This window comes from Micromesistius poutassou (assembly GCF_964030765.1).
Source record: "Micromesistius poutassou genome assembly, chromosome: 19".
NCBI classification, from domain to species: Eukaryota; Metazoa; Chordata; class Actinopteri; order Gadiformes; family Gadidae; genus Micromesistius; species Micromesistius poutassou.
In genome coordinates this window covers 2,055,002-2,068,135 of record NC_140289.1, presented here as the reverse complement: position 1 = coordinate 2,068,135, position 13,134 = coordinate 2,055,002, and the positions used below count along the sequence as shown (strand labels likewise).

The 13,134-nt window shown below is 48.6% G+C and overlaps 1 pseudogene across 1 annotated transcript in view; it reads right to left on the bottom strand.

Moving 5' to 3' along the window:
* LOC311364236 (heme-binding protein 1-like) overlaps positions 1 to 10,412 on the bottom strand; it is an 85,648-nt pseudogene extending 75,236 nt beyond the window's left edge. The window contains exon 1 of the transcript in view: positions 10,311 to 10,412. The product of the transcript in view is annotated as a heme-binding protein 1-like (transcript). The remainder of the gene's footprint in view (positions 1 to 10,310) is intronic.
* Positions 10,413 to 13,134: the final 2,722 nt, after the last annotated feature.

Here is a 13,134-nt window from a genome sequence, read left to right as displayed (position 1 = left end):
ACACACACACACACACACACACACACACACACACACACACACACACACACACACACACACACACACACACACACAGAATATAAAACGCTCGCTCGCCTGCATCCAGGCCCGGCGATTGCCATAGGCGACCTGGGCGATCGCCTAGGGCGCCAAAATGTGTTGGGGGCGCCCACTAGTGGCCCTTAATTCCCACTAATCATAAAATTAGAAGAAGAAGCGAAATGAAACACCCCTTAACAATTATGCAAGCCCGCAATTCCGTAACAGGAGGGGGGGGGGCGCTCGGAGGGGGTCTCGCCTAGGGCGCAATTCAGTGTAGAACCGGCCCTGCCTGCATCCAAGCACACACATGAACACACACATATCCACACACACATACACACGCGCCCACTTACCGTCACGCACGCGCCCGAACAAACACGGGTGCCAGCGTGAACGCCACATGCCCTGTTTGCACCATGCATTAACGCGTGTGCACACACACACACGCACGCACACGCACGCACGCACGCACGCACGCACACACACACACACACACACACACACACACACACACACACACACACACACACACACACACACACACACACACACACACACACACACACACAGACCATGCCTCGCCCTGCTTTGCATAAACCCAAAACCACGGGGGTAAACAAATCCCTTGCGGCGGCAAACCGTTATCAAGTGCTCAACCGAAAACCCCCCCCCCCCCGAATAATAATCTCATAGTTTCAAAACGACTCAGACCGCACAGTCAATAAGACCGTTTAATTAGCTGTAACGTTTTCGACAATCATCGGCCAAATAAGATGAGCCTTTCCCTCGCATTCCGCTCAATTCAATTAAGGCGTGGGCGTCTGAGTTTTGAATTGAATTCAAGGCGGTTGTTGGAATGCGGCCCTGAGCCGGCGCTAAGCTATCTGGTGGACGCCGGGACCCATTCAGCGCTCAGCCCCGCATTGTTGGTCGTTACAAGCCCCAGATTTCCTCGGGCTTACGACTCCCTTTTACAGTACGTCCCCGGGAGGGGGACGTACTGTAATCGCCAAAGGAGGGGAGCGAGAGAGAGAGAGAGAGAGAGAGAGAGAGGAGAAGAAAGAAACCTGCAGGGAGGAAGGCGAGGTTATTGTATCGTGGCTTGTATGCCGGGGGGAGGAGGAGAATAGGAATTATCTTCCGGTTTGTTTGGTGCATTGTCTTTTCGACCCGGGTTTGTGCGTTCCGTTTTCTTTGTTGTCTTGAAGAAATAAACGGGGGGTTCACAATAGAATTGTGCGTTCAATCGTGAGCGGAAGACACAGAGAGAGAAAAGCCGCCACAAAGAAAAAAAAAAAACGCTTTTCACTTCCAATTGGGAGAGGATTGCATCAGGACCACCTGCTAAGAAGAGGAGGGAGACATGTGAAGTCGGTCACATTGAATCCGTATTGAATCAGGGAGGGGTGTGGGGACGGCGGGTTTTCCTGTCACTTTGCTGACGGGCGCTTCTCCCTCGTGCCTCACGGCGACACATTGACGAGAGTTTGGAAGACCTCCTAAACCGAGATCCTGCACGTGACGGGCGGGGACGGGGGGGGGAGGGGCGGGGGGGGGGGGTTCCAGGGAGCCACCTTCCTAGCGCCTACCTCTGGGATGAGGCGTGGGTGGGGGCGGGGTGGGGAGACGGGGAGGGTGGAGGAGTCGGTGAGTGATTAGGTTAAGGAAACGGGGCGGGGGGGGCGGGCGGGAAATAGAGGGAAGGGACGGGACTGGATGGCCGCCCCTCGAGGAAATTACCCCAACTGAAGAGGAGGGAGGGGCGAGAGAGAGAGAGAGAGAGAGAGAGAGAGGGTAAGAGAGAAGAGAGAGACAGCGAGAGAGAGAGAGAGAGAGAGAGAGAGAGAGAGAGAGAGAGAGGGTGAGAGAGAGAGAGAGAGAGACAGAGTTAGAAAGAGAGTGAGACACAGAGACAGAGACATGAGAGAGTATAAGTAAGAGAGAGAGTGAGGTGGGGGTGGGGGTGGGGTGGGGGGAGGGCTGAGGCACCTCCTGATGGGCAGGTTTGGATTGGAGAAGGAAGACTTTCTGTCAATCGGAGAAACTACCCTACACTCTAAATGTCCCCCTTCAGAGTCCTCCCCCGATGTCCATCATGCCCCTGAGAGATTAATGAAAGAACTGCCTTCCCCGCCCGTCAACCTTGATTTTCCCGGGCAGTCTCATTTACAGAGTGGCTGTAAGTGAGTCAATATGTTCCCCCGCACCAGAGGCGGGGGAATGGCAATGCCAGTTGGACCGGTCTGTAAGTCAGAGCGGACTTTTAGACCAGAAACATAACGAGACACGAGGAAGAAATCCAAGGAGACCTTTGACGAGAGTCAGAGGTTAAAGTTTAAAAGTAAAGAAAAAACAACAAAGAAGTTGAGTCTTTATTTTTGTTTTTTTTATTTGGATTCGAGCTGCATAGCCCTAGAGAGGATGCCACTTACAGGCACCGCTCATTAGTCTTATCTTAATTGGAATCTCTGGCTGAGACGCCAGCCTGCCAAAGAATGTGTGGGATTGCAATGGTCAGGTGACGTCATGAGAGAGAGAGAGAGAGAGAGAGAGAGAGAGCACGAGAGAGAGTGAGAGAGAGAGCGAGAGAGAGAGAGAAATCTGATGTTAGATCAGAATAAATAAAGCCTATCTGCCCTGGGGGGGGTCTTCCCCTCCGGTGGGGTAGGGGGAGGGGGGGGGTGGATTGTGTGGCCTTTTATATGCAAGTCGTCTAATGAGTGTAAACAGACAAGTTGCCCTGTTCGTGTTTTTCCTCAATCAAATTGATTGAGGAAACAAGAGAAGACAGTGCTTATTAAATAGGTGCAGCTCTGTGTGAAGGTGTTAAGCTGGGGGCCGCTGGGGCCCCCCCGAGTGAAGAGAGGCCCTTTGTTTTTGTATTGGTTGTTTGCTCGTTTGCATCCCAGAAAGGCACTTGAGCGATGCGCGGTGCCCCTGTTATGAATTTAAAACACGTCCGGCATTTCGTTTTGATTTTTTTTTCGTTTTTGTAAAAAAAACAACATTAAATATTTATTTTCCATCGCTCAGCAGAAAAGGTCGCGACGCACAAACAGCAAACACCTCTAATGAAGCGCACACACAAACTACTAAACAGGACGTGTGCGTCGTCTATAGGAGGTGCGGAGAACAATGACAACGCGGCATTCCATTCAGCAAACACAAAGACCATCTGGGGTGGCTGTGTTACCGCCATGTACATCAAATGTTGGTTTATTCATTGATTTTTTGTTGTTCTCATGTCTTTGGTCTGAAGTTTCCGCAGCACGCGGCCCTCCGTCGTTGTTTCGAGATGAACAGGCTTCCTGCGGTGAGACTAAACACTGAGTACCTCAAAGACGTTCACAAAGCTGACAGACGTGGCGATTAGTGGAGTGGGCCATATGTTGTGTTTACCATCAGCAACACTTCACCAATGTAAATGATTTACCTCAAACTCAAACACACCATGTCCACGTCATACCTGGTCTTGTCTTGGAACACACTCTTGGTCACTCCCAAAAAACGCCTTCCCCTGATCCTCGCCACTCCCACGATCGTAAGCCACCGATTTTCCCAGCTTCTTCCATCTTCCAAGTCTTGCGACTTCAGAGTTTGACATTCCGTTGTTAAATTCCTGGATGGTTGATGACGGTGCATCTGTACACTTTGCCGTAACCAACATCACCTGCAACTTCACAAGGAAACCGTCAAACTACAGCCCAACTGTCTCCAAAACGAACACTTCCACAGAAAGAAACGTATATACTTAAAAAAAAGTTAAGTTACAAGAGTTGGTGCTGTGCGCGTGTTCCCCCCCCCCCCCACCCCCCCTTTGCTCCAAAATGGCCTCCAAGGAAACGCTCCCAGCCTCATTTGAATTCCGCCCGGCGATCGAGGGTGTATGATTGCCAGGGTTGTCCCCTCTGCGGTGGCCTCCGTGCTGAATGGGGATTGGGCCTGTCAGCGCGGCGCCATCGGAGCAGCATTTATTTGACTGATATACTCCCTGCCTTTCTTTGGATGTGCCAATTTATCTCAAGGACTGACCCCGTTGGGTCGGCGCGGGTCTCTTCCGGACATCCCAGGATTCGGGAATTGCGACTCTCACAATAACTACCGTCTCCTTTTCATTTTCGATCGTCTGCTTCCGTTAATGGCTGACGTCGCGTTTTTTTTTTTGCGGGGGTAAGTGAAACAAACCTCACAAGTGCCAAGAGGTGGTGTGGTTGGTGTGGGCGGTTTCACTTCTGCAGATGAAAATATTGATTTTAGGCAAACTTCTCCGCCAGAATGGGGAATATCGCGGAGAGAAACAAACCATAAAACAGATAAACTCCCTCCGGTTGACCCACACCAAGCCCCCCCCTCCCACCGCCCACCGCAATTTTTTGAAAGCACACTTTCAAAACAAGCTCAAATTACGACCTGGCTCCGTCATCGAACGGGGCGCTGAAACATTCCCCTCACTCCCCATTGCATTGACCTCGCCTTAACCCTCCCACCGTGTCACGCCGTAGCCTCGCTCCGTTCCTCCACTGAGGAAGCTGACCCTCTCATTGGCTTGTGGGGGGGATACAGGGCAGGATGTCGTGATGGGAACCTCTTGACCCCGCGAGAAACAACTCTATCTGTCTTCTAACGCAGCCCCAGTTTGGTTAACTCTGGCCTCAAGAGTAAGGGCCAACAGCAGACGGAAAGAGCTTTTCCTCTTAAGTGGGGCTCGGCAAAACCTTCTACCCTGACCGCCGCTTGGAAGGGAGGGGGCGGCGGCACTGGTGTTAACAACTACGACACAAAGTACGTTACCCTGGCATTACGTCTGCGGCGTTTTTACTTTTATCCATGAGGGAAGATGTGAACGAAAACCGAGCTGTAGTCAATCGACCGCTCGTGAAAAATGATATTCGGCCCTTTTGTTGGGACGTTCTGCTTTTGGTTTATAGCACCTAGGACAATGGCGTTTTGGATCCATGTGCTTTTTCTTTAAGACCCAGCAGCATCTGCTGAGATTAGAGAGAGAGCCAGAGCCACTCAGAGTCAGAGGAAGAGAGACTCTGGAGGGACTGAGAGAGAACGGCTTGGCCTCAATAGCGGTCCACGCGGCGGACTCTCCTGTACGCACCTTTACAAGGGTGTCAAATATAATGGGACACCTGCACCCGAGAAGCCCTGAAATAGTACGTGTTTACGGGAGTAACCGGGACCCAGAGACACAGCGCCTGAGCTTCATCATTGTCGCCTTTGTTAACTCCCAGACGTTTCTTAGCTCTTGTCGGAGTCGCACAGCCCTCCACAACAATGACTTACAAACTCTGCTTTAATTACCCCGGCATGAGATGAAATAGGGAGCCCTTATTTTCTATTTTTTGGTGTCCTGGGTAATTGGTACACATGTCTGGTGGGAGGGGGGTTGGGGGTGGGGTGAATAATACACATCATTCAACACCATCCTTGTTGACCGTAATTTGATCTATCGGAGCACGTTCAATACTACGTTTGCAGCATCCATTTTCAATGGGTTTGGGTTCTTTAAAGGCGAGCAGTGTCTGCTTAAGTGCACCAGCTATTCTCAATTGTCTTCCTCCTCTCCTCTTCCTCTCATGTTTTTTTTTCTCTCGGTTTCACTTTGACTTTCATCCAAAACTCCTCTCCGATTTTCGATTTGTGCTTTCGAACCATTTCAAACACCATCCATTATTCCTTTTGGGAAGGAGAGGAATAATGAAGAGGGGTCAATTTAATCTCCAGAGAAGTGATGTGGGAGTTGGCATGAGAGAGGGAGAGAGCCATAGAGAGAGAGAGGGAGAGCGAGAAGGAGAGAGAGAGACAAAGAGCGAGACAGAGAGGCAGAGTCATAAAGAGAGAGAGAGACAGAGAAAGAGAGAGAGAGGCATAGATAGGTAGAGAGTCATAATGAGAGAAGGACAAAGCCAGAGGGAAAGAGACACACACACACACAGGCTGGTCTTGCGTCCACATGAGTCACTGTTTACATGTTTCTCCGACCCTGATCAATATGTGCTCAAGGCAGTAAGGGCCAGTGTGAACCAGATCCATATCCCCACCCCTCCCCCTCCCAGCCCCGCAGGCCCCCAGGGACACGCACATAGATCTCGGCACACAATTAAAATTGTACACTCGACTGCACTCCACAGACAGTCAATATTAGGGAAATGAATAACATCAAAAGTTTGGGGTAAACAAACAACTTAACAGAAAGTGGGGGCGATTGATAACGAGCGATAGTAAGCGATTTTCAGCCGTAATGCCAGATAAGACGGCCTGGGAAAAGAAACGTCCTAACGACGTTTTCACTTATTTTCTGAATACAGCGTGTGTAGCGAACACTTAATGAGACTTCCGTACCAAGTGCTAATGACTTTTCTCTCAGAACTTATCGAAGGATACGCCAAGAGATTAACTATCCCAATTTTCATTGAGTTATTCTGAGATAGACGTATTCATGATCACAGATAAATATTGGGCCAAGATTGTATTCTTAAGTACGGTGCAATAACACAACAATGCAGTGCTAAATATAAGTGTCCTCCCTTTGGGCAATTTTTCCTTTTGAGTGGTGTGGGCGCTTCCGACAACACGAAGACACACAACGAAGACACATGGACACGTTTATCAATTTTACCTGACCACGCTAATCAAACAGTTGGAATAATTGCTAAAGAAACTTCAAGCAAATTTCGAACATTTTGCAACTCATAAAAAAAAGATACATATCATGTCGTCGGCCATTCGTTTTACGATTTCCAGCCCTCGTTCCGACAATTGACACTACTTCCCGGTGGGATAGAAAAGTGTTGATAGATTGCTACAGAGACCCTGTACACCCGCATAAACCCCCCTGACAGAAATAGCCTGCAGGTACAAGCCAATTTAATTTTCTCAGTTGTCGGCCCCCTTTGTCGCACTAACTGCGTTATAATTGTGTTACAGTGGGTCCGTTGAAGCGATCGAAGGTCCAGACGCCGTAAAGCGGAACTGGGTGTCAGCATAACGTGTCAGGGACTTGACGCCGGTACATTTTTCAAATGATATCTGTCCAGCACGCGCTGAGCCAGGAGCTCAGCCATCCATTGAAATGATATTTCAACACCAAAAAAAAAAAAGAACTCTTGTTCCCAACGGAAATGAGTTGTGCGTGGACAGTGCGTGGTTTTGAATACTTTTTTTTCTCCACGTTGTCTTAGAAGCCATTCCTATGCTAATGCTATTCAAATTTCTCACAGGATCTGTTCTTAAAGGTGACATATTATACCACCAGGTGTGAGTGTGATTAGACGTTACAAGCCGTTTTGAAAATCTGCCTGTTTTGACATCATAAGTGGGCGAGTCCACCTAGATGTGTGCTGGACAGATCTGCCAGCCTACCCAGTGGACCGTAGCAAACGTTGCTCATTTATCCGTTACACATCTAGGTGGACACGCCCACTTGTGATGTCAGAAAAGGCTGATTTTGTCACTCATTTATTATTATATCAGTTATTGATTTCTTAACGACTAACATAATCAAGTGAGGTTATTTCCGTTCTATCGGTGTTCACGTGGCACTACTTCAAGCACTGGGGTGGGGTCATTTTGAAAGCTCACAGCCTCGTTCTCTGCAGCAGTGACGTAGCTTTTTTTATGGCCATTTTAAGAGATAGTAAGGGGCCAGATCTGAACGCGAGATATGAGGAGGACATGATTGCAGGACGGCTGGATCTGGAGACGTGTTTTATGTAGGTGCTTAAGAGGGAAACTGCATGAACCTCATTCTGCTGTCAAGAGCAACGCACAAAAGGAGCTGTGGGACTTGAACGTGATATGTCTGTGTGTGTGTATGTGTGTGTGTCTGTGACTGGGTGTCTGTGTGCGTGCAAGTGCTTGGCAAGTACATGAAAGGTCAGTTGCCTGGCCCTCAGCATATTCATTTTTAAAATATATCACTTCACATTAGCATAATTGAGCTAAAGATTGTCTTGGCAATTGCCCATTTATCATCATAACTTTTGAAAGGTTGATAAGAGAAAACTATTTATTGCTTTATTGGCAGCTTACCCACTCGATTGTTCAATGAAAATAACACTACGATTTAATAATCATTGTAATAGGAACCATAATCATAAAGAACATCATTTACCAAATGGGGTGATTAAGTTATGCTATTTATGCAGATGAATTTAGAACATAAATTGCACAAGGCACCTCATGTGCTTCAGACATTAATATTACATTTTGTAAAATAAATAACCAATCCCCTCTCAAGGTGAGGAATTTATTGGTTCTAATCCCATCAGTCAGGCTTAGATCAGAGGTTTACTAATAGGAACAATATAATCAGTGTAAACTGATTTTTCAAGTTTTTAGGTAACACTGTACAAATTGTTTTCAGGTCACACTACACATTAATCAACCGTTCAGTGACATTAGTTAATACAGTAGTCATAATTGCCAATCACTTAATTCCCAGTGAATTAAGTAACAGTCTCTAACAGTCTCAATGTAGTAATGGTGTTCATGTTTAATGGTGTCTATGTTAAATAAGGTAATGGTTTTCATGTGTTGAGCCTGAATATTCAACCATGAATTCTGATTGAAATGGTCCTTGTTCTCTTCAAACTGGCTTCTTTTTCCACCATGACCTCAAACAGCAGTGAGGGGGGGAGAGATGGGGATGGGGGGGGGGGGACACAGGACAAGTGAGGAAAAGGGCATTTGCGCAATTGAAGAATATTTTGATATGATGAGAAAGCCGCCTTTGGACGGTAGCTGTAAAGGTCAACGTGTGTTGGCCTGCCCACTCGCTGATTGGGTCTTCAGAACATATCTGATCACCGCCCTTCATCCTCATCGTCGTCATCGTTTAAAATTCAAAATGGCCGCTTCATCTTGTGTTGAGTTTAAACTTAGGTTGAGGCTTTCTCATAGGAACGCTCAAATATACTATTTACTATTCTTTGAGCTAAAACTTTTATCCAAAACTTTTATTCAAAGCATTTCACAGTGATCATTTTTATTTTATGTTTTTCCTTAAAGAGCAGGTTTCTAGAAGGACCCAGATGGTGGACATCAGGGTTGGCAACCCAAAACTTTCCAGCTATTCCGCCACGCTAACACCTACTGCTCTTGCTTGTGACCTTAGCGTTAGAATTCTGGCCGCGGAGCAAATGACGTTTCCCGATAAGTTGTTTTGATTTATTTTCCGCAAAAAGGGTGGCTTTTGTTTCTACACAACACACACTTGGTAGAAATCCATCAGCGCGTGGCAACAGAAACCATTTGATCAGAGTTCTGTAACGTGTGAGGCTGATTAGGCAAGCACATTTTTGAGAAAATCAATGGGCTGTTTGATGTGCGCTGCTGTTTGCATCTACTCTTGCAAGCTAATAAGCTATGTAATTATGAATTGGCTTAGCACTAAAAGGGTTCACATTCATTTTCTGTCTCCCCCGGCTTCTCGGGAAGGCGTTGCATACGTTTTCCCCCCAGAAAGAGTAGCATCTGTTCATTATTCAATGGTTACTGGTTTAGAAAGAGAACCTCAAGTCTATAATTATTGCACCACCCCCTCCCCCCTTCCCGCCTTTTTTCAACTAACTTCCTCAGAATTCGTGTGGACTATTTTCCGATGTCTTCCGTTTTTTTTCCTCGGGCCGATGAATCCGATTAACATCAGTGCCGTCACGCAGTCCATCTGTCACATTCCATCACACGAGATTAGCAACACGCGCTTTCACCCCCCCTTTATCGAAGCTTCCAACAAAAACTGCGGAGAGACTTATAACAAAAAACACAACGTGCGTGAAGCTTTCAAGATGGTGCCGTGATGGGTTTTTGTCGTCAGTGCGCCGGCGAAGCGGCGAGCAGAGAGAGGCAGACGCCGCGCACCGCTCCGGGCGGAAAGGAAGGCCTGCATGAGATTCAACGCGAGGAGGAGATAATACCCTATCAGTCAGACAATTAGCCCATTAATCAATCTCAGGAATAGCCCCAAACCCTTTAAATTAATTACGCTCGTCGTGCTCCGAAAACGTTGCACAAGATGCACTTTTATTCTTCATTTTTTTATGTTTTCCCGCCATTTCCTTTACTGACCCCCCGGTCGGAGGGACGGGCGTGGGGGGGGGGGGGGGGGCTGCAGCCATCGGGTTTACGAGCGGACGGGAGGCATGGTTGTCACTCCCACACCTAGCATTACCTGTGTGTGTGTGTGTGTGTGTGTGTGTGTGTGTGGACCATTGTTGCCGCCGCGGGGGGCAGATCCATGTCTCCCTGCGGCCGCCCACCTCCATATCCCCCGCTATGTTGCCGATGCCGCTCGTCGCTCGCTCCTTATCACGCGACACAGACGTCGCCAGTGACGCCAGAGGGTGCGCGTCCCCGACCATGAGCGCTCCCTTTTTATTATTATGCGCGGCGGCGCGCACGCACGCACGCACGCGCACACACTCACGCGCGCACGCACGCACACACGCACGCGATGGCAGCCGCGGCTTTGGCTTTTTTTCCGACGGGCAGACGGATAAATTATTCAGCCCCAAGTTTTGCATCAACATGGCTCAGATGGCAGCACATGAGAGGGATTCATTTATGTCACATCCATGAGTAGACAAGGGGAGATCACGGAGAGGAGCGGCTCTCTGTGGGGGTGCAAACTGCGCACACGTCATGGAAGAATACAGAGGGAGGACGATGTGTTGATTTGTTAGTGATGATGGATACAAATGTTAAAAATAACACGGGTTGAAGGGATATGCCGAGATGTCTGTCAGTTAGCGTTTGCCTGTCTCACCTGGATTCAGACGAGAAATTCCTCCTTCTGCATCGAAGATAGCCTAAATCTCGGCAATGTAAATAGTGTCCGATAATCTTTGAATTTGTATCTACAACCTTCTTGGAAATGCTCTTCAAAGAGCATTCCCATCGAGGGAAGAGGAGCTAGGCTACTGGAACCGCGAGTCAATGGCGTTTGCTAGGGGAATGCACATGCTAACAGTGAACCCCCCTTCTGGACGAAAAATTATATATCTCGGAATCGAAGAACTCGTTTGCACCTTGGTAAGACAGGCAAACACCCAATTTAGAGATGCCTTTGGTGTATCCCTTTAATCTACCTCCACTGTGTGTTTTGGCTTTGTTTTAATTGACATAGTTGATTGTATCTTGTTTATTATCCCCCCCCCCCCCCCCCCCCCCCATCAGACGGTTGGACAACAATGTTATTTCCTGTTAAACGTCTGGTAAACACTGGAGACAAATAACGCTTTGAGGCAAAAAAAAAAGATAATAATTCACACCGCTAGTCATTTCAAATCAAAAGCCTTCCCTGTGAGTGCAGAGTGCAGCGAACGGGTGTGTTCTCCCCCCTCCGGTAGACACTAAAAGAGATCCGGTGATGTGTTTAAAGTCGTTCCCTATCTCCGCCATCGTGTTGTGTTGTGCTCGCACAGAGAGCGGCCACGGAGTTGTGGCAGGGGCTGGGGGGCTGGGGGGCTGGGGGGGGGGGGGGAAATATTCATTCACGTGTGGAATTTGATTAAAAAATTGTCATTCATAATATGTCAATAGCGCAATGCCGGGTAATGTTTGCCTGTATGACATTGACGGACGGGCGGCGGCGCTGAATAGATTCAGCTTTGACTGACGGTGCGGCCGCTGTCAGAGGAGCGCTAGCAGGCTATTAGCATTCCATGACATTTTCCCGTCCGTCCAGGAAGCCACTGCGGGGCCTGTAAACAAAGAGCCGCCGAGACGCCCGGTGAGCAGAGAGGAGAGGGGGGGGAGTATAAGGTAATGTAGAATGGCATTGTTCACTAGTGGAGACACCAGGTGCGCATTTTAATGCAGCTCTGCAGGGGGCGACCCCTGTCTGGATGAAACAGTGGGAGGCAGTAAGGCGATAAGGGGGTGCCGGGGGGGGGGGGGGAGGGTGTGTGGGGGTAATTGGAAGTGCTTGGGATTTTAAAGGCCACATGCTACCAGGGGTTAGCAGCGGTAGCAGAAACAATCAGCATTTTTCATGGGAGTTACTTATTCTCAGGACAGGGGAACAGAAAATGGATGGGCGGGTGGCATGCACACACTGACACACACACACGTGTGCACGCACACACACACACACACACACGTGTGCACACACACACACACACACACATGTGCGCACGCACACACACACACACACACACGTGTGCACGCACACACACACACACACACGTGCACGCACACACACACACACACACACACATGTGCGCATGCACACACACACGTGCGCACACACACACACACACACACACAAACTTGCACGCACACACACACACACATGCACGCACACACACACACACACACACACACATAGAGACAGACCGACAGACACCGACACACACACTTACAGACAGACAGACCCATACAGATAGACAGACAGTCACAGACACACACACACACACACACACACACACACACACACAGCAATACAGACACACACACACACACACACACACACACGCACAGAGACATGCACACGCACGCACACATGGGATGAACCGAATCATAAAGTCCGTGGCTGAACTTTCGAGTGAGCCTCACTTCATCGTGGGTCGGACTCATCGTTTCGCGAGGGCAGCTTTGGTTCAGCCGTCCATGTGTACACATATCTATGCATTGATATTCATGTCTCTGCCGCCACGGTGTAAAACCTCTGGATAGATGCCAAATGGCATCAATCTAGGAGCTATTGAGCTACCCCTTGATCTATTGATCCACCCGCATCACGGTCAATCTCACACTTGGCTTGTGTCACGCGGGAAAAAAAAACCTACTAGCTCACCTACTTGCCGGCACACGTACAGCCGCTTATGTGGAAAGACATCAGTGGCGGCATTATATACACACACACACACACACACACACACACCCATAGAGACAGAACAATAGCATTCTCTAAATCATTGGGCAGCCCTAGGTAAGCCCCAGGCGAGACAGAGAGAGAGATGACAAAAGAGAGAGAGAGAATGAGATGACAAATAGAGAGAGAGACAGAGAGAGAGAGAGAGAGAGAGATGACAAAAGAGAGAGAGAATGAGATGACAAATAGAGAGAGAGACAGAGAGAGAG